The sequence below is a fragment of the Calonectris borealis genome, chromosome 2, assembly GCF_964195595.1.
Source record: "Calonectris borealis chromosome 2, bCalBor7.hap1.2, whole genome shotgun sequence".
Classification (NCBI taxonomy): Eukaryota; Metazoa; Chordata; class Aves; order Procellariiformes; family Procellariidae; genus Calonectris; species Calonectris borealis.
This window is the reverse complement of record NC_134313.1, coordinates 96,525,434-96,544,720: the sequence shown is the minus strand read 5'-3', so window position 1 is coordinate 96,544,720 and position 19,287 is coordinate 96,525,434. Positions and strand designations below refer to the sequence as shown.

Sequence of the window (19,287 nt, the reverse complement as noted above, 5' to 3'; positions counted from 1 at the left end):
ATATAATGTGCCTCTTCCTTTTCCCCGCACTCAGTGCAAACCCCATCTTTTGCTCCTTGCTTCTGCCACATCCCATCCTTCTTTGATTCCTGTTAGGGAAGTACTTGCCTTTCCTAACGGCTTTAGATGCAGTTTAGAGGGTGGACAAGGAAGAAAAACAACAGCGCAGCCCTTGAACTCCATCGGCTTTCTGCAGACCACAGGAGACCTGCAGAACATGGTTAGAGAGACACTGCTGTGGGCTTGCCAAACACTTGGAGAGAGTTCAGACAGCTCCATTTGTGAAACGCCTTACTGTGGTAACGGAGACACATAGTGTCGACTTCTCCTAGTTCACTACCAGACGTGTAATAATGTCTCCTCTGTTCTGAGAAAGCTATCGGTGCCGTGCCTGCCTTGTTGACTTAGAGGGATTACATTTCTTACGAAGCGGGGACCACGCAGTTCCCTGCTGAACGGCTTGCTGCTCCTTATCTGCGGGCAAGGTACAGTGTGCTGCTCCCTCAGGAGCATTTCCTGAACCAGCACGGGCTCCCTGGAAAGCCTGGTGCTCATCGAGTGTTGTGGAGATCTTCTGGTTTTCTCCCCAAAACCAAAATCTTTAAGACTGTCTGGAGGTACACTGCTGTATTGGAGCAGCACAAGGGAAGCAGTAAGATATCTGGAAGGAATTTTGCAGATGAGTTAATGATCAGTGGACTATGAAGAATGGTACCGACACAGTCTGTATCTCTTTGCCAAGGAATCTAGCATCCTACTGAGGACTGGAGGCCGTAAGCGACAGGGGAAAACGAAAGATGAATTGCAGTTAAGCAGACAAACAAACACTCCAAGAGCTCTTGGAGGAAAGTTCCAGGAGCTGGAGCCTAACTTCATTCACAGCTTTCTCCCTCTTTTGACTTAACTACTTTTGCTAATTTTGATAACAATCTCAGTGAGAACACAGGATCATGACTGTTGTTTCATCACAGTTAGCCAGCCTCGGTGAAGATTTAATGAAAACAGCAAGGCTGAAATCTTTGATGTTCCCTCTTCTTCCAGCCTGGAAAGAACAGTTGTAGTGCTCTATTTATAAAATGTATTTTAAATCTGGGTTTGTACATTTTGGAAGGTGGGGGGTGAAAGCCTGGCTTCATTCAAATCAGTGGGAATTTTGCCATGATTTGCATGGGCCAGATTTTCATCCTTGTTTATGTAGTTTTGCAGCCAGGCTGAAGAACTATTAGGATGCCTGGGCCAGAAAAAGAAATCTTGAATCTCAACATTTTTTTTCACTGCTGCAAACAGTTGGGGTAAAAATGCTGGGAAAGTCCCAAGGAAGTTGAACTGGCACAGAAGTCATGTGTTTAGCTGGCCGTGTTTTAGATGCTTTTTTTCTCTCTCCATGTCCTCTCTCACTGCCTGAACTGAGAATGATGTGCTACAGACCAACCTGATCTGCAGAGAGCTGCAATTCTGACATGCAGCCATCTGCAATGCCTTCACTGGCAGGGGAATGCCGGGTAGCTTTTTAAGATCAGATAATAGGCGGGTGCAAGACAACCAGAAGACTGAGCACACTTAGTAAGCAACGTTCCTGACTAATGTAGGCAGCAGTCGGTTTAACAGCAATCCACATTTGGTAGCCAAGGCGCTATGGGATGTGCTTGGATCAGTTTGGGCATGCATCAGGTGAAAAAACCGCTCTGTTAGACAGGTTGCTTTTTCTAAGCTGCCATTAAAGGTCAGTGCAACACACTGAACTAGGAGCCACGTGCGAAAAGGATTTCTAGGTCACATCCCTGTGACTGTGAATTTGCACCCGTGGGGTTTTCAGGTGGTCTTTCTATATCTAGTAGCACTCATCAGCTTCTAAATTCCCCAGTCTGTGTCTGTGCAGCAAAGAGCATGTGCAGCTGTTCATTTCATTTGACAAATCCTGCACCTCATATTCCAGAATAACAGTCAACATACTTAAAATTTCTATTTTAAATCAGTAAGTTGCACTGTAGTTTTTACCCCAGAAGCTGCACTGATTTTAAAATTGGCTACATCTGTGCAGCTTCTCCCGCTAAAACACTGGGATGCAAGGTGCCAGACAAACTAACCTGAACATCCACACAGGTCTGCAATGCTTTAAAACAGCTGTATGTTTTAAAACTCATTTAGTTTAATATTGTACCACCCAAGCGTAGCACCTTGTGTAGGGAAAGTTTCAAGGGTACCACCAAGGGCTGTGCTGAATTGTTAGAACAGGCAACTCTTAAGGTAGAGCTTTGAGCTAAAAATAAGTCACTCAGTCCAAGTGTCCACATAAGGTTGTGCTATGCTCCACAGCTTATCTGGTAGCAGTGACTTCAGAGGAACTCCATTGAAGAACGCAAGAAGAAAATTTGGTCCCAGGCTCTGATCTCAGAACCTCCTGTAGGCCCCAGAAGTGCGTAAAGCAAACACTAATGCTTGTTTGGTGCAACACTGTCCCTTCTTTCCACAGAATTTGCCTCAGAAGAACAAGGATCCAGTCAAGTACAGACTAATCCTGGACCCGAACATGATGGCTGAAGAGCTGCTGGACTGGATCCTACAGGCCTTGTTTAAAACAAAATAAAAGAAAACAAAAAAGACAAACCCAACAGTTGGATTTTTGCCTGAGGGAGACCTACCAGGTTTGACACTCAGTGAATGAAAAGTGAAATTGTTGGGGTGACTTCCCATCTTCTTCAAACAAACACGCCAACACTCCCATCACAAGCAACGCTCCAAACAGAACCAGTTTGGCTTCCTCTCCTAGGCAGGACCCACCAGAGAGAATTTTGTCAAATCTTGCCAAGATGCTGGTGGCTGTAATAAGCTGGATATAAACAGGGCAGAGGGACACCCCACAGGCCTTTCCTTGCCCCTACCAGTGGAAAAGGGATGGGTGAGATTTCACTGCTGCTGTTCAGCTGATGGTTAACAGAAGAAGCTGTTTTCTATTTGGGCTTGTGCTGGTTGAGCAGCCCCGTCTGCAGCTGTATCGTGTTACACACTGTTATGCAACCCCATCTCTTGCAAACAATGACAGGAGCAACCTAAATCATGAAACATAAAGACTATAATTAAAGAGGGGAAAGTGCTTATTTTGCATTCGGACACCCACAGCCAATTCAGATTAGCTGAACTAGCAAATCGCTTGGCACAGGCTTAATGAGGATAACATTTGTACTGGACTAAATGATGGTTGTTTTACCCCACTGTCGGCCAAGACAGTAGTGTAACCTGACTAATGCTGCCATGGCTTGGGCAGTTCTCTCTCTTCTTAACAGACAGTGAGGTTTACACCACGAACAGGAGGAACCTTGCAGTCAAAGGCTCTGCCTCTGGTTTCGAAACCATTAGCACCCGGGGGAGCTCTGGTCCAGGATGATGCTTCAGGTCCGTTTCTTATAACTGGAAGTTTGCAGGTCTACAAATCTGACAGTATCTGCTGAGACTGTGCCCTATGTTTCCCTGCTGGGCTTACCCTCTTCATGCTGGTTGGGGGGTTTATGCATCCATGCAGCTTGCTGCTGCAGTTGGCTGTGAAAAGTGGAAGCTCCCAGCCAGGAACTCTGATTTTAAAGAGAGTGTGTGACTCTGCAAAGCCTCTGAAAGCTTTGGAAAGGGAAGTATTTCTGAACCCCCTACTCCCTCCCTCTCACCTCTTAATGAAAAAAGAGCCACAGTTTTTAAGATCTGATATTTCTTTTAGATTTTTCTTGCTGGAGGTCTTCCTTGGGGAACGCAGATTAGTAGCTTATGCAGGCATTAATGGAACAGCAGCTGTTTAATGTTAAACAAAGAGAGATTTTCATCCAACTGATTGCTAGATATTTCAGTTAAATAAGAATTAATTAAGAATAAAGGCCCTGCTTCCCTTTTAGCTTGCAACTTTTACTCTGGTGAACGTCTCCAAGGGACTCAGCTGAGTTTTCTGATTTGTGCCACAGTCATCAGGACTCCAAAAGTTCTAAGTAAGATGAAAAAAAAGGTGACTGTTTTTATGTTGCTGCCTTGGGGACTATGAAACTATATACCTGCTGGATCTTCAGTTGACCCTTGGGATATCTAGCAGGGGGAGGAAAAGAGCTTAAGTTTAAAATGTAAAATATGGGGAAGATGAATCAGCACAATTTTGATGCTGGTGGCTCCACCCACCTGTTTTAATCATTCATCTTCCCCTTTTTCCTGCTGTAATCATTCTCTGCACGTAGTTAGAATTATTTTACAGATCACTGAATGCCAGAAATGATGCAAGTTACACTGTCCCAGTATCAGTGGCACCCACATCTTGCTAATTTATACTGGATATGAAGATAACTACCCATGACTTTGGGCAAGTAGGTCAACAGTTTAGTTTATGGAGAGTTCTGCAAAATACTGATGACAAAACCCTGCAGCATCTGTACCGCTGGTTGCACAGCGAACATTTTCTTGTCCCACTGCTGTCCAAAACCCTGCATTATCCCTTCCCACAGTCATCCCATCACAGCCAAAAGCTTATCTATCTGAAGTGTCAGGCTACTCTTCAAATGGGAAGACATTGCATGATATTGAATAACAGCTCTCTTTCTCCATATGCATACATTTTTCACAGTTAATCTCTCATCCCTTTGCCTCAGTCTCCGAGGGGAAAAGTTCAGGCATCTTAGCCTTGAAAATAGCTCTGTGTTGCCCAGACAGTTAGCTAAATTTGAGATGCCACAGGTTATTCCACAGAGGCATCATTAAGGCTGGGGACTGTGTTTACCAGGAGGGCACAATAATCACATTTTACTGACTGCAGTATCAGTCAGACACGAGACACTGCCTCTGCTGACACAGCAAGCCAGTTCTCCAGCGCAGGTGTACCTATACCCCAGCTTCCTCTCAGAGCCCCACATCCAGAGACGCTTCTTAACCTCCCCCTCATTTTAGGGGAGGTTTTAGGCCCCTCATTTTTTTGTACATCCTGGGATGAGAACCTCAGCAGCCCTGGGCCAGCCTAGATCTGCTTCTGCTTAGCTTTGCTATAGGCTTTGTGTGGGAACCATGATGATTTTGCATGCTAACAAGCCCTTAATTGCACCTGCATTTAGATGCCTCCTCCCCTTAGCTTAGCTGAGCTGAGCTCACAGCATGGGGTTCATCCTGTGCCTGAATGTATAGCAGGTGACCAGTCTTACATGCTGATAGAGAGGAGCTTATGTACAACTGGGATCATTTCCAAGCTATGAGGCCCAACAGAGTCTGGGCAGGAGGTTTGTCTGTGGAGGCAGGGGGGGATTTGCAAAGTAGAGCTAATGGGGTTAGTTCAGCACTCCCTTGCCTTTAGGGCTGTCCCAAGTTGCTCACCTGCTTTTAATCAAGTGATGAAGCAGCAGCTGGTGCAACCCACCATTTTCATCGCCTTTATATTTGGCCCTTCAGCAATCAGGAGAGAGAGCTTGGACTTGGCCTTACAACAACTCTTACTTTCTCTTTAGGAAGGATGGAGTTGGGAGATGAGGTGGATGGAAACATTACTCCTATTGTGGGTTCCTGCCCTCTCCTTCATGGAGAGACAAGCTGACCTGATATTCCCTCTATCTACAGGAGCTTCTCTGACTTTAAAGGTACCGTTGCCAGGCAATTTTTAAAGAAGTGTATTGTCTATTTTTAATTCTCTAAATATGGGCTTAAGTTCATAGACAATTGTCCTTTTTATTGCCTTTTTTTTTTTAAAAAAAAAAAAAAAGCTACTTTGGGAATACTTAGACCTAGGCTGATGCTTGGTATCAGAACTTAGCTCTCTGTGATGCTGTAAGGAGCACAGAGAGAAACAGCTGCATAGGGACTGCAAAAGAAAGGCTCTTTACTGGCCAGTGGTGTCACCCCTGCAAAGATCCTGGGAAAACTGTTTCTATGGATCACAGTGCCTTGTTGGATGGAGAAGCAGCTGGGTATTTGATACTTCTTCAGAAGTCACATATTTACAAAGTCAGATGCTGACATCAAACACTTGTAACTTAAGAAGGTGGAATTGCATGTTATGTTGGTGTATTCTTCTTTTTCCTCCACATCTTCCATTCCTCTAGACTACCAGTCTGTTTTCTACTTTAACTCTGTAATGCCAAAAGCTGTTTGAAACAGGTTGTTCTATTTTTCAGCTTTCAGTGACTCCAGTCAAATTCAAAGAGTTAATCTCTTCTACATATGTTAAATATAAAGGTTCTCTTCTGGCTCAAGTGCTGCTTTGCTGAAGTCTGTCCTTTCTTTTCTCTCTCTATTTTTTTGGAATTAAATTTATGGTTGCCTCTCCACAGAGTATGAAAGTTTCTTTTTATTATTATTTTAAGTAAAAAATATAACTGCCGTGGTGTCCCACTTCCTGGATGACATTGGCAACTTTACGTGTGGCTACTGACATTTCAAGAGAACCATCTTATACAGGCAGTCTGTGTTTGGCTAAATTTAGCAAGCCACGGATCAAGTGGCAAGTATGTTCCACCCTGAAACCTATTTTAGGGAGGAACTCAGCATAGGCACCAAGAGGTTAAAAAGCTGTGTGGGGGAGAAGAGGGAAAAAAAAAAAGACAAGAAGCAAAATATTTTGCAAGAATTGTTGCTATGTTCTGAGCTTCAGCTCTTGAACACTGTGGCTCTGAATCACGTTCACTGGGGAAACAGCTGCAGCTGTTTAAGATGCTACTGCTCCTCAGCTGTTTGTTACCTTCCCTGCGCAGGCTGGGGTCTGAGCACAAACCTTCCTCAGCAGCTTAGGCTTGATGTAGTGGCTTCAAACCCGAAGCAAATAAGACCCAGGCACATACTCCTTTCCCCCAGCATCGCTGGGAAGCGCAGCAGTCCCTTCAAGAGGGCTGGGGTGGGCACGGTTATTGTAAGCAGCCGCAGCAAGTTTCTGTAATGGGTTTGGAAGAGCTGCGTTTATGTGCACTGTGTGCCTGAGAGTCCTGATGGTACTCTGCTGTCCCAGATCATGAAATATGTTTCTACATATTCAGTTGTGACTGGGTTAGTTAAAATTGTTTTGGAAAATTGACTTGGCTAAATCACAAAGAAACCATGGTGTGGACATGCTGGTCTGTAATTAATTGATGAGCGCTAACCAGATAAAAACCGGTTGTCAGCTCGCATAAGTGCGTTCATATGGGTTTGTGCGTGTTTAGCTGAACAGTTCAAACCCTGTCTTGATTCAACTGCTTCTAGATGCTGTTTATTCCCTCCTATAAAAGTGTACACTAGCAAAAAGGTGTAATGCTGTCCCAGAACAGAGGTGTACCGCTGTGTGCTCATCCTCTCCCTACTGCCAGGGCTGCCCTGTGATGGAAGATGCAAAGCAGACTGCCTCCCCGGGAGCCCTGCCAGCGGCTGACTCAAGGCGAAGTATCTCAGGGACTGACTGTAATGGATGAGAGCCGCACCCGGGCTGGTTAAGCAGCGCACCTGGTGCTGTCTGCTCCAGCAGCGATTGGGAAAGACATTGGTGTTTGCTGGCATAGCCCTCTGACAGTGTGCCCGTGGCTCATCTGGGCTTCAGCCGCAAGCAGGCCTGCGAGCTTGCACAGCTACGAGGTCTTGCGTTGCCCCAGCCTGTGCGGGTGGGGAGCTGGCACAGCCCCTCTCCTTCCCTGCTGGAGCAGGGAGATGGATGAAACTAGGCTGGGGGCAGCTGAGTCACAGGCTGGCTCCTTGCTTGCTCTTGGGGCAACTTCTTGATTGAGGATCCAGAGGTGTGTTAGAAACAGGAAAGGGACAGCGAGTGGGGATGCTGGGCTGGGAATCTGGAAGTGTAGGTGATTCCTAGCTACTGGTCTCGGCTTCCCCTAGAAACAAAATAGGGCTAATAGCTACTCTATGATGAAGTTCAAGCTCTGGCATATTGAACATTACATAAGGGAGTATTCATGGGGCTATCACTTATTCTGTGTTTTTATTAGCAACACTGGTGCTTGTTAAAATGGTAATAATCTGGGGATCTAACAGGCCCTTCATTGCGTAGCTTGCTTGCTTATTCTTTTACTGAGCTCAAGTCAACTGACAAAATAGTTCAGGGTCTTCTGCATCAGCTGTTAGTGAAGTGTGAGAATAAGCAGGAAAAAAGAAAGAGGGTGTTCCCTTTTTTCTTAGGATGCACCAAACAGGTCCTTATTATTATTAAATCTTAACACAGAGGTTTTGACCAGCCTGAAAGACATACTGGCAATGAGAAAACTAATGCAGTAAGTGCTTTTGATGCCCAAGTGTTTAGGAGAGATGCTTTCCTAAGCATTCAGTACTCCTCTTTTTCACAAAAGTCATGAGAGCACTCAGTACTCAGCCCTAAAAAGCTCTTGATCTCTGCAAAGCCAGAGAAGGCCATGTTTAGCTTTCTTGGTATTCCTAAATCTGGAGGAGGGGAGGAAAAAAAAATAATCCCACCCCAGACCTGAAAGGTCCCCCCTGTCATGGGAAAAGATCAAGTATTTCTCAAGCCCCAAGAAACTTTTCTGAAAAAGAATAGAAACCCAATTTAATAATGATGTTTTTGCAAGCAGCCTTAAAATCTCAATAAAAGAAGACAGAATTAAACCTCTTGAAAACATCACCTTGACCTTATTTGGGGCAACACAGGTTGCAGTACAGTTTTCAGATCAGACTTGTCCTCCCCCGCTTTCACTTCTGTGAAAGTGAGCAGAAGTAGAAGGGGTCATTTCAGCCCCTGCTTGCAGGACGCAGCAGTATTGAAGAGCAGAAAGCAATACTTCAAGGCTGCTTGGAAAGGGAAGGAATTTAATTTCCACCTTAATCAGTGAAGTGGGCTCTTTCCTATCAATTTCAGCAAAGGCTGCCACCGATGCTAATAGACTGAGGTGAAATAGCAAATAGACTAAACCTTGCTGAAACTGGTGGTGGAGGGGCAATCTGCACCCCCCCTGTTTATGGGAGGAGTAGGAAACAGATAAGGTTCCTAATGGAACTTGAAAGGTGGAAATACTGGAGCCTCTGCCCCAAACGCACACTCATGACAGGCGGCAAGGACTACAGCTGGCTATTGGCTTATCAAATATGAAAGGACTGAGAAAAGCAGGGAAAAATGCTGGTGCCCTTTTAATGATAGAGGAAGGCTGCCCTAATGCCTAACTGCTGCTGAACACACCATCCAACTCTCCCCTTTCTTCTGTTCCTCCTCCCTGGCTCTGAAGCAAGCTACCTGGGGAGCTGCAAACAAACCCAGCACCCCTCACCCTCCCAATGTGATTTTTATCTTTTTTTTTCAGTAGGATCAGCTTGCTGTGGGATGGCAGGGATGGTCGTGCTGGCCTGAGGGTGAAGCACAGCTGCAGATGGGGGTTGTAAGGAGGTAAGAGGCAGTGATCAGAGGGTGATTCTCAGGAAAAAAAATCTGCTGAGTCTTGTGTTGGCAGCTGAAGCTGTTCATGAACTGGCTGTGGATCTGCTGCAGGGGATGGACACCTGTATTAATACTTGGTATTGACAAGCTTGCTAGTGCACCAGCCTGTTACCGGAGGTGGCTTGGGAACAGGTACATGCTGTGCTCAGCTGTCCCCTCCGCAGGGCAGTATTCTCTGGCAGAGAAGGGGTTGGTGGCCCACAACTGGTAGTGTCCTTGAATAGCAGGAATAGCCAGAGCCACTGTCAAGGTTTGAAGAGGCTTTTAAACAAAGTATGAATTTCAAAAGGGGACATGAGAATGTGAGCAAATACATTGCTTTGTGTTATTTGATCTCCCCTGTGTTCACGGGGGGGGGAAGAAAAAAGGAATTATGCATTCTTTGTAGGGGATGGAGGGAACACCTTATTCAGCTACCAAATCTGCTTGTAACGGAAACTTGCCGCTCCCTACATTTTTGGCTGGCTGCTGAGGTCAGAAGGGATAACAGTAGCACTGTGCTGGGGTTAGCGTTGCTCTAGTTATAAGGAGGGAGCTCTGTCTTTTCAACATCGGCTGAAATCGTATCATAGTATGGACGCAAATGATATTTAAGTCATTAACACTTCAGTGATAAATATCTCCTCACATGGTAAAGTCCTAGGAAAGTGGCTTTGATAAAAATCAAGAGGATTGCTTAACTGGGAACTTTCTACGTTTATGGCAGTCGCACTGTGTTGGTGTATGACACTAGATGTGCTCCAACAAGTAAGGGCCCAGCAGGACAATTCATAAGGCTTGTGGCCTGGTCCTTGTTGCCTTTTTTGGAGGGCCCTTCAAAGCAGGCAGCAGGCCACTCTTACCCTGCATGTGATTCCAGAGGTAGCAGCTGAGGCACTGCAGCCCCATCTGTGTTTCATGATGGCCTTTCCTGTATCAGGAGGCCAGGTGTGAGCTCTATGGGAGAGGAGGGGCTGCCAGGTCCTCAAGAAAGCTGGTAATTGGGTTGGTTTCCAGAAAAATCTGTGCTTGTGGGTAGCTCCTCTAATTAATCCCAGGAGCTCTTGGAAAATAGTTTGCTCTGGTACCACCAGCCGAGGACCATCCTCCTGATGGCCTTGGTGGGAAGAAGGGTGGGTACAGGCTTGTGTGAATTCCTGCAGCAAAGGCAGCGTTTCAGAGAGGTGTTGAGCTGACTGCATGTACACAGGTCAGCTCTTCCACCTGTGATGTTCAGGGATGACCAGGTGTGTAGTACTCATGTGGTGAGGAGAACTTGTGGCCTGTCTCTAGCTAGAAATTTGAGCACTGCTGTCCCAGAGCATGTAGCTTGCAAAGCCTCATCTGCTGGTAGTTTCTGCAATTGTGGTAGAGAAGGGCCAAGTTTCAGGGAGGAAAAAAGTGGCCATGAGAACTTTTGAATCACTAAAAAAAGACACAGACACTGCAATCTTTGCTATGACTCATCTAGGCTGTTATTTGAAAAAGGCAGGCTGAGCAGTTGTGGACCTCCTTGCTCAAGGGAGCAGCACTCATTTGTGAACTTGCTGAAGCCCTGAAAGCAGAATTGGTATAGGTGAACCGTTCCCATGCTGAGCCTCTGACCACTGATTTCCCTCCAACCATGGCCAGATGCAGCTTAGGGAGAGCTAGCAGGTCATGGCTGGCTAGTTTCTTCCCACCTGTTGTTTCCACTGCTGCCAAACAAGTTTGAGAAGTAAATATCCAGCAAATATATTCTCGTTGTCATCTTTCTCCTGCAAACAAACAATGAAATTGTTGCAGGAATATCAGCAATTCCTGGATGATGGGGCTCTGCACTGCCGTGAGTGTTGCAAACGGGAGGTGGGGGGTGTCTGTGAGGAAAGCTGGTGTCTGCATTATCGAAGTGCGAGTGGAGATAATTTCAGGATGTTTTGGGAATGTTTTTCCCACTTTGAACTTCAGTCCAAATTCACAAAGAGTCAAAGCACTGCTGTGAACTGCAGCAGCTTGTTCAGTCACCTTCCTTCAGTGAACAAGCCACGCTCCCGTGGGGCCTTGCTGGGACATGAAAGTGCCGACAGATGAGTTCTGGCAAACCTCGCAGCATCGCTGCCTCCTCCCTGGGGATTAGGGACCCGTCGAGTCCCGGCAGGAAAGAGTATGTCCCCTCAGCTCAGCAAATGTTGGTGCAAACTGCTGAGGGGGTTAGGACTGTGGCGTTTCACGGTCCGGCAGCCCGGACACTGGGCAGAGGAATGCTGCTGTCCCCGGCCACTGCCGCTGTTTGCTCAGGGAGCGGGAGTCGGGGTGATAACGTGTCCCTCGTGATAAAGCGCCTTTGTTGTTTGCCTGCTCGATCAGAGCTAAGTAGGTGTTCTGCATTGCTGTGCGTTAAGGGTGTAGGCTGTTTAAAAGAAATTAAAAAGGAACTTTGAATGGGCTGGGTCCAGGTGTCAGAGGGTTAAAACAGAACAGTTCCGGCAGTCGCTGGAGGGAGAAAGTTGTATAACATCACCTTACGCGGAGTAAACGTCTCCATCTTAGCTAGCCAGCCCTTTAAAATCTTCATGCGAGCGAGGAACTCTCGTGCAATCGTAAAGATAGGCTGTTTAAGGAGCTTTTATTTTTTTCAGCGGAGTTTTTGCAATGGTGTATCGCCATCCTCAAGGCAGGAGAAAAGATTACTGGGGGAGGTGGTGGGGGGGGAAGACTAGTAGCAAGGCTCGGTAGTTTAACAGTGCCACCTCCTGGATGGCCGTGCGAGGCAGGGACGTCCCAGCTTTGCACTGACGTGTCCCACGCTTACTAGTTACCAGCAGCAGCCGTGAAGTCCCACACACGGACTTCTCGCCAAGCGCTGGACGGTGCGGGGCTGCAAAGGGGAAAATCAGCTGCAGCTTATACCTAGTCAGTGCAGCAGCCAGGAATGGTCTTTGGTGTGCAAAGGCTGGCCAGGCAGGATTTTTCCACTCCATGCAAAACCCACAAGTCTTCAATATTTTTCATCCGCATAGGATGAAAAGAAGTCCTGATCTCGCCTCCTCTCGCAGGGGTGGCGGGGGCTCAGAAAAGAGAACGTTTTGATTCATAGGGGGGCAGGACAGATCTTCTTTGGTAAGGTCAGATCAATTGTCCAAATGCTGATATTTAAATGTCATAAAATGTTAATTAAAAGCAACAGTTAGAAAGGTATTTTGAAATGAAAAGCCCCTTCCTCTAGCACTGTGTCAAGCTTTCTCCGTAGGAACAGGGCAGGATTTCCCGGTGCGAGGGGGTATCCATTGCCCCATCCTCTAGGCCCTGATCTCCCTATTAACACCAATTAGCACAAGACGTGCTGCTGCACAAGGCAGCATGGATGTAGCCAGGCAGCCCTGCCAGGGCTGCGCTGGCTGCTGCTGCAAATGCCTCCTGAGCCAGGATGATGCGAGGGTGGCATGGCTGGGTGGCTCCTTGAGATGGGGTGTCAGCTGTAGAGCCAGGACTCGCCTGGGACTGAGGAGCTAGAGCTTGGGGTACTATGGAAAAGGCTGTCCCTCGGGAGGCCAGCAGAATAGGGTCTCAGCTTTGCAGGAAACCTTGGTTTCCCCAAAGGGTTAGGTTTGCAGCCTTATTTTTATTGCTGTACTTGAGTTTCCATGAAGCTGAAGAGGATCCAGGACTGCCTTGCATGTGGGTGGCAGTGCCACAGCAGTTTAGGCACTCTTGCATTGTTTCCGGGCTACAGCATCCCTATGACCCCTGCAGAGCCAGTTCAAGAAGTTAAACCAGCAGAAAGCACAAGGCAGAGGTCAGCAGCTTTATGCTGGTTCAGTTTCATGAATGGACGTGCAGCAGAGCAGGGTGAACCTAGTGTGGGTATGAGGGAGGGGACAGGAGTACACAGCAGTGGTGGCAAGGGCATGGGCACAGCCCCAGTGGTCTTGGTGCTTTGCTCTGCCCTCGATGCTGTGTTTGTGATGGCTCCCAGTGCAGCTGGGGCAGGTCTTCAGCAGCAAGGTGTGCTTCCTGAGGCACATCAGCTGCTTCAATGTACTCTCAAGAGCACTTAAAGATGCTCAGGACCTTATAGGCAGTATTTTCCCTCTCTAAGGAAAAAATTTATCTTTGCAGAGGTTCTAGTAATAGCATGGGGTGGTTTCTTTTCTTTTTTTTTTTTTTTTCCCTCTAGATGGTACAAAAAATATACTCACTTATGCAATACAGCAGACCAGCTTTCTAATCTTACCTCTGTTGTACCACTTTGGCAAGTTCTTCAGATTTATATCTGTATTTCATGGTGTTCCCCATCCTCCTCACTTTCATCTTGTCTTACGGTGTTTCCTGTGGGTGTAGTTACTACTGAGGAAGCAGGAGTGGCAGGAATGTCTTGAAATGGCTGTGATGGAAAAACCTGGTAGCGTGGTAGTGCCTCCTGAGTGGCACTTTAGCCTGTGGTGGGGCAAAGCAGAAACTGCACAATGCTTTTGACATGAGGAATGCTGCATCTTGGGACCTTGACCCTTCAGCTGGGCTGAAGGATTTGAGGTATGAGCCAGGCCAGAGAACTGGCTGAGACTGAAATAAGTAAACAAAGCTACAGTGCAAGTCTAGTGTGTTGACACAACTGGGAATTCCTTCAGCCAGTTTTGCTGCTGAAGCCGCCATATCATCAAGGTACAATTTAATAGTTTTGGACTTTCTTCCAAATCACTCATGAATGAGTCGTCTTCCTACCAGCCCTTTCTGCTGTGTGATCCCAGTCTGTGCCTGAGAGGTCATCTGTTTAATCAGTCCTTTAGCCACAACTCTTTCCAGACAAACTGCTTTGCTTGATCTGGCTGCTTCCCCTGAAATTGAGCATAAGATCTTCAAACCTTAATATTCGCCTGTTAGCCCTGTCTCACCCGTGCTTGGGGTTTCATCCCAAATGGGAGGTAAAAAACCAGAAAATTTGCTAAGAAAATGCCTTTCAATCCTGATGGTAATATCAGTTGTGTGAAGGTCTGCACAAAGATTGTGATTTCCAAACCAATGTAGAAAATATTCCCTGAACTGTCACAAGTGGACTGGGATTTTTCTTTTTGCCTCAGGATACTCTGGTGTGATTAAACCCAGAGGTACCCATGAATCTACTTGAGACTAAGTTTCTTACCTCAGCTGTATTTGGGACTTGTGTCCATGTTGCTCTTTTTCGCTGGCCAGTAAATGCCAGAGTGGGAGCAGTTTGCCATTGTAGACACAACTATACGAGAGATCTGTGTAAGCAAGCAGCAGTGACTTGGAGGTGAAAAAATTCTGCGGTATTGTTTGCTTGCCTCCTTCTGCAGTTGCAGTACCAAAGCTCATCATAGTAGTGGCTCTAGGCCTGTTTGTTTATTTGTACTCATGGGCCGCAAGGCACTGATGTATTTTTGAACTCTCGTGTCTCTTGTGTGTTTACCCTTGGAGATGTTGATGGAAGAATTAGGGATGGAAAAGTATTGTGTATTCCTGATCTGGATCTGCAGTTCCCTAACATCCAGGGAGGCCTTGAATTTGATGTTACTTTCGTGTTTCTTGGGGAACAAACCAAGCTATGAATAATAAATACAAGCTCTGGGGCAAAACTGTTTTCCATTCATAAAATTCGACAGTAAAGTCTGAGTAGTAATTTCTCAGCCTGCTGCAAAGCAATAGGAACTCCATGTTGGAACTAAAAGCTACTGACAGCTTCTTCAGCTTTTGCTGTGCCATGGTTAATAAATTGGTTCAGCTTTGATTTTTGTCTAGATACAACAAAGGTGTCTCCAGTTAAGTGATGCAGATTGGGAACTATACTAATTTGAGCAGTTTGAACTTGGAAAAAATAAAGGTAAAACAAACCCCCATTTTCCTTCTGTTGGCTTCTTTCTTGGCTTTCAGAATGGGAAATAGCTGGGGCATAACTTGAATAAATCAAATAGAAAGAACAGATGAAAGTTATGGCATTGTGTTTTGGGCTGAATTAAAACCTATTGTGCAGACACTGAAGTTTCTGCTTCAGTGATGATGGGGTGAGAAAGAAAATTATTTGCATCCTCTGATTTGATGTGGTCCTGATCCTGCAGTTATTTGTGTTTCAGCACGGAAAGGGTCCTGTGGGAGCTCAGGCAGAGCACTGCTGGGAGGGGGGCAGGGAGAAGGGGGTAAATCACTGTCAGCACAGTGGTGCAAAGGTTGGGGAGGATCTTCGATTTGGGTGCTCTAGTGAAGAGCATCTCAAGCATTCAGTAGGGAAACCTGATTATGACTTGTTCTCCTCCTGCCCTGGAGCAGCCTGTTGTTTTCCAAACTGATGTTTGTCAGGTGGTAGAAGGAAGTGAAGTTCTGCAAGGGGCAAGAGAGCATTCTGTATCAAAGTATTCAGTTTTTCAAGGTAAAGTTGCATTAAATTGAGGAGAAGCAAATGAGCAACAGTGAGGAATAATCTGTGCATTTTATCACTCTGCTAAACCCAGCTGTAAAATTTACCATAGGAAAGCTAATAAAATGGGAGCATACAAGCAAACAGAGGGCATGGGACTATTGGCAAACATTTATTTTGGCTCTGGTGGAGCCACTCTCCTGATCAAAGCGATTGGAGTTTGAGCCTCTTAAGTTGTTCCCTGCTTGGTCTGGGAGTGCCCTGCTCTTGCATTGATGGCATCAGTATCCTCTGTGCAGCTGAGTGGAAGAAGGAAAGTATCAGTAGGGAGAAGGAAAGTATGCATGAGGCTGCTTTACTGCAGTGTGAGACAACAGTAGCTTATTTTAGCTTTGCCAGCCGCTGCCTGGTTTAGGAAAACAACCTAAGGTTTATTGTTTAACTAGATAGTACAGGCATTATCACAGGGCCAACAGGGAATGCTTTACCATCTTGCAGGCTCATGCCTGGCAGACTGAGTAGGTCTGCAACCCTTATCAACAAAATACCCTTGCTGGCAGAAATCCCTTGGAGCCTCAGGCTGGGCCCTTTGGGAGCCTCTTCTCTGCCTGATCTCTTTGTTCAAGGTTCCCCTCTTCTCCCCCAACTAGAGATGCTTGAATCCCTCTTGGCAATCATCTTGTGGCTGAAATGAATTGCTCCTCTCTGATCCTTTCAGGCTCCATGGTTGGTGCCTGGCAGGGGGGGCTCTTTTGGTGAATGTGGTGTTCTTCCTCAGTCTCACTGGCTGGGGAAATACTTACAGAGCTTTTGGGAGGAGGTAACATGGGCGAGGAACGCAGTAGTGCCATAGAGCAAGGCAGTGGGAGGAGAAAGTTTTAATGCCTCATGAGCAGGATCTTTCTATGCAAACATCTTGCATCTCACTTACATCTTAAGAGCAGAACAAAGACAGCTTTATTTCTGACTTTGTTTCCGTGGTTTCTTTTATCACGGTTTTTGTCCGTTCTATATTTTTCTTTTTTCATTTTTTTTGTACTCTGTTGGGGAGATTGTTGTAGACACCAGTGTGCTTGAGTTCAGATCCAGTTTAAGGCCAGCTCCTAATGTGTTTACACTAGAGAGGCCTGAGAGACAAGTGGGGAGTTGGGCTTGAATGTACCTGTTAATGCTGTGGCTCCCCTTGCTGGGTCAGGGCAGTGCTGAAGAACCACAGAGTGTCCCTGCCACAAAGGAGAGGCCAGGCTGAGCAGCAAGGGAAGAGAGCAGACAGTGGGAAGTTAACCCTGTGTTAGTCTGCAGAGGATTGCTTCATATACATTTTTTTTACAATTCTTATTTTTAAATGGCTCTGCATTATTGCTAGGCCAGAGTACTTGTGTTTGGGGCCCTCCCTGGAGGTGTGGGTATTGAGGGTGAACTGGAGCAATTTGTAAGGCTGGCAGAGCAATCCAAGCAAGACTTTCCCCTCGGTGTCCCAGGGGACAATACGTGACTTTCTGTCCTCCTATCTGCCACAGCCAGCTCTCTTGCACTGTGTGAGGAAGGCACTGCATGCATCACGTGAGGTCCAGTAAGGTTTTCCTGTTCTAGGCTGGTTGAACACCGCAGTATGCACCACATGAATCTGAGAGCTGCCCTCCAGGGGAGCCCCATCGTACTGCTGTGCAGAAATGAGGGTCTCTGCCGTGTACAGCCATGTAACGAGGCTGGGTGGGCGAGAGCTAGATTTGTGGGTGGACCTTCATGCTGATCTAGAGATGTGCTGGTGTGAAGGAGTGGTGGGACCTCTGTTCACATCTGGCAATCTTGGACTTTGCCTGCTGAGATACAGAAGTCTCTGACTGGGCTGTGCATGACTTGGTAGAAACATTGTAGTAACTGTTTTATCTCAGCTTTAACTGATTATTGAGTGTATTCATAGCACACTGCTCACTGTGTTTGCCTAAGCCCTGTAGGAGTTCTTGGGGACCAGACTCCCATCCTGTCTGTCTCACTGAGGCATTTATTAGTCCTGGGGACGTTTGTTCAGAATAATCAGAAAGAAAATGGGGTCTATATTCTAGGCGGATCCTTCATCATAGTCCATTGCATGAGAGCTGAGGGTAAAGATAGCTTCATGCTTTACCTTCCCAGTGTCCTCTTGGACAAAAACTTGATTTTTGTTGGAGTAACACTCTTTAGATGTCCTGTTCCCCTCACTCCCCTTTGTCATGCTGCAGAGCACTATCAAAAGACTAAAATGGAGCCATCCTAGGATTATTTTAGGGCTACACTGGAGGGTGTAGAAGATGGTGATGAGAAATTTAAACAATGGATCTTTATGGAAGGAGTAGCATCTTTCAACATAACAGAAGTAAGAGCATAAAGACACTTCCAATTCAGGCAATCTTGCCAGCAAGGGCTGACAGCCTAGAATCTGGCAGTGGGGTTCAGTTGTGCCTCATCCCCCTGACCTCAAGGAGAGCTGGCTGGAAATGCACAGATCCTTGTTTTGGCAAAACCCAACTGCCTCCTTGCTGAGGCTGCAAATCCCTGGAGGATATTGCTCTCACCCTTGCACAGCTGAGCTATGTTCAGAGCCTGGATGTTGCTACAGTGCCCACACTAAGCTTTTTGAGGCTATTTCAGAGAGACACCTGCAGTAGCTACCAAATATATTTGAATTCTGGTGTGATAGTGTGAATACACCACAGACCTTCTGGGACAGCAAGAGGTTTGTTAGCTGTGTTGGCACCAATGAAGCTGAGCCCTGTTTTTGTTGCTTGACCATGCACAATGGTGTCTGATTAGAAACAGGAATTCATGGAGGAAACAGAGGTGTTTCTTAGGCTAAAGTGGCAGAGCCCTTTTTAATTTAGAGAACAGCTGAGGCCTTGAGCTGCTAAGCCCTAAATGATTTTTAGACAAGAAAGCTCCATGGTTCTGTGGTATGGCAAACATACCTTTTTCCTGCTATGGAGAAAGCTCCAGTTTAAGCCTTGGAATGTGGCTTTAAGATTTAGTCTTGGTTCTTCAGCTTAATTCCAAGAGAAAAAGGCAAGCATTTTTTGTGATAGGAAGCCAAAGGTTGTTCAGCTAGTGAGACTCTGCAATGTCTGTGTGTGAGCTGGGCAGTGAAGGGTCAGTGATGGAAGATCTCAAGGGCTAGAAGTCTGATGCTTTAGAGATTAAATTCCTGCTTTTTAGGCAGCTGAGACCTCCTGCAGCAGTTTCTTCTACAGATGCTCTAGGGGAGCCCCTGTACCATGTGGAGGCGAAGGCTGGCTTGTTTGCTGTGGTGGGCCTGGGGGCCCCTCCAGGTGTGCCCTAGTGTGTAAGGAGCCTGGCAAATTTAGATGAGAGGATCTTGGCTATTATGGAATTGATTTCAAGTAGAAGAGCTTAAACTAGTACTGGGTTTGTTTTTTCATCTGATAACCAGACCAAGAAGCTTGGTGGAAGGAATTTGGGTTTTAGTCATGCTTTTGTTGTGTGGTTGTAGTGGAACGGAGCTGAGCAAGTGGACTCTTGTGCGAGTGCTGATGCTGAATGCAGTTCTGTTTCTTCTCCTCAAGGTATGGTTCTTCTGATATATTACGGGAATCAT

At 46.3% G+C, this 19,287-nt stretch overlaps 1 long non-coding RNA gene across 1 annotated transcript in view; it reads left to right on the top strand.

Annotated features, from left to right (window-relative positions):
* Window positions 1–19,287, top strand: part of LOC142079087 (uncharacterized) — a 59,331-nt gene that overhangs the window by 8,831 nt on the left and 31,213 nt on the right. The window contains exons 2-3 of the long non-coding RNA XR_012672480.1: window positions 2,474–5,591; window positions 9,237–9,319. This is a non-coding gene — a long non-coding RNA (uncharacterized LOC142079087). The remainder of the gene's footprint in view (window positions 1–2,473; window positions 5,592–9,236; window positions 9,320–19,287) is intronic.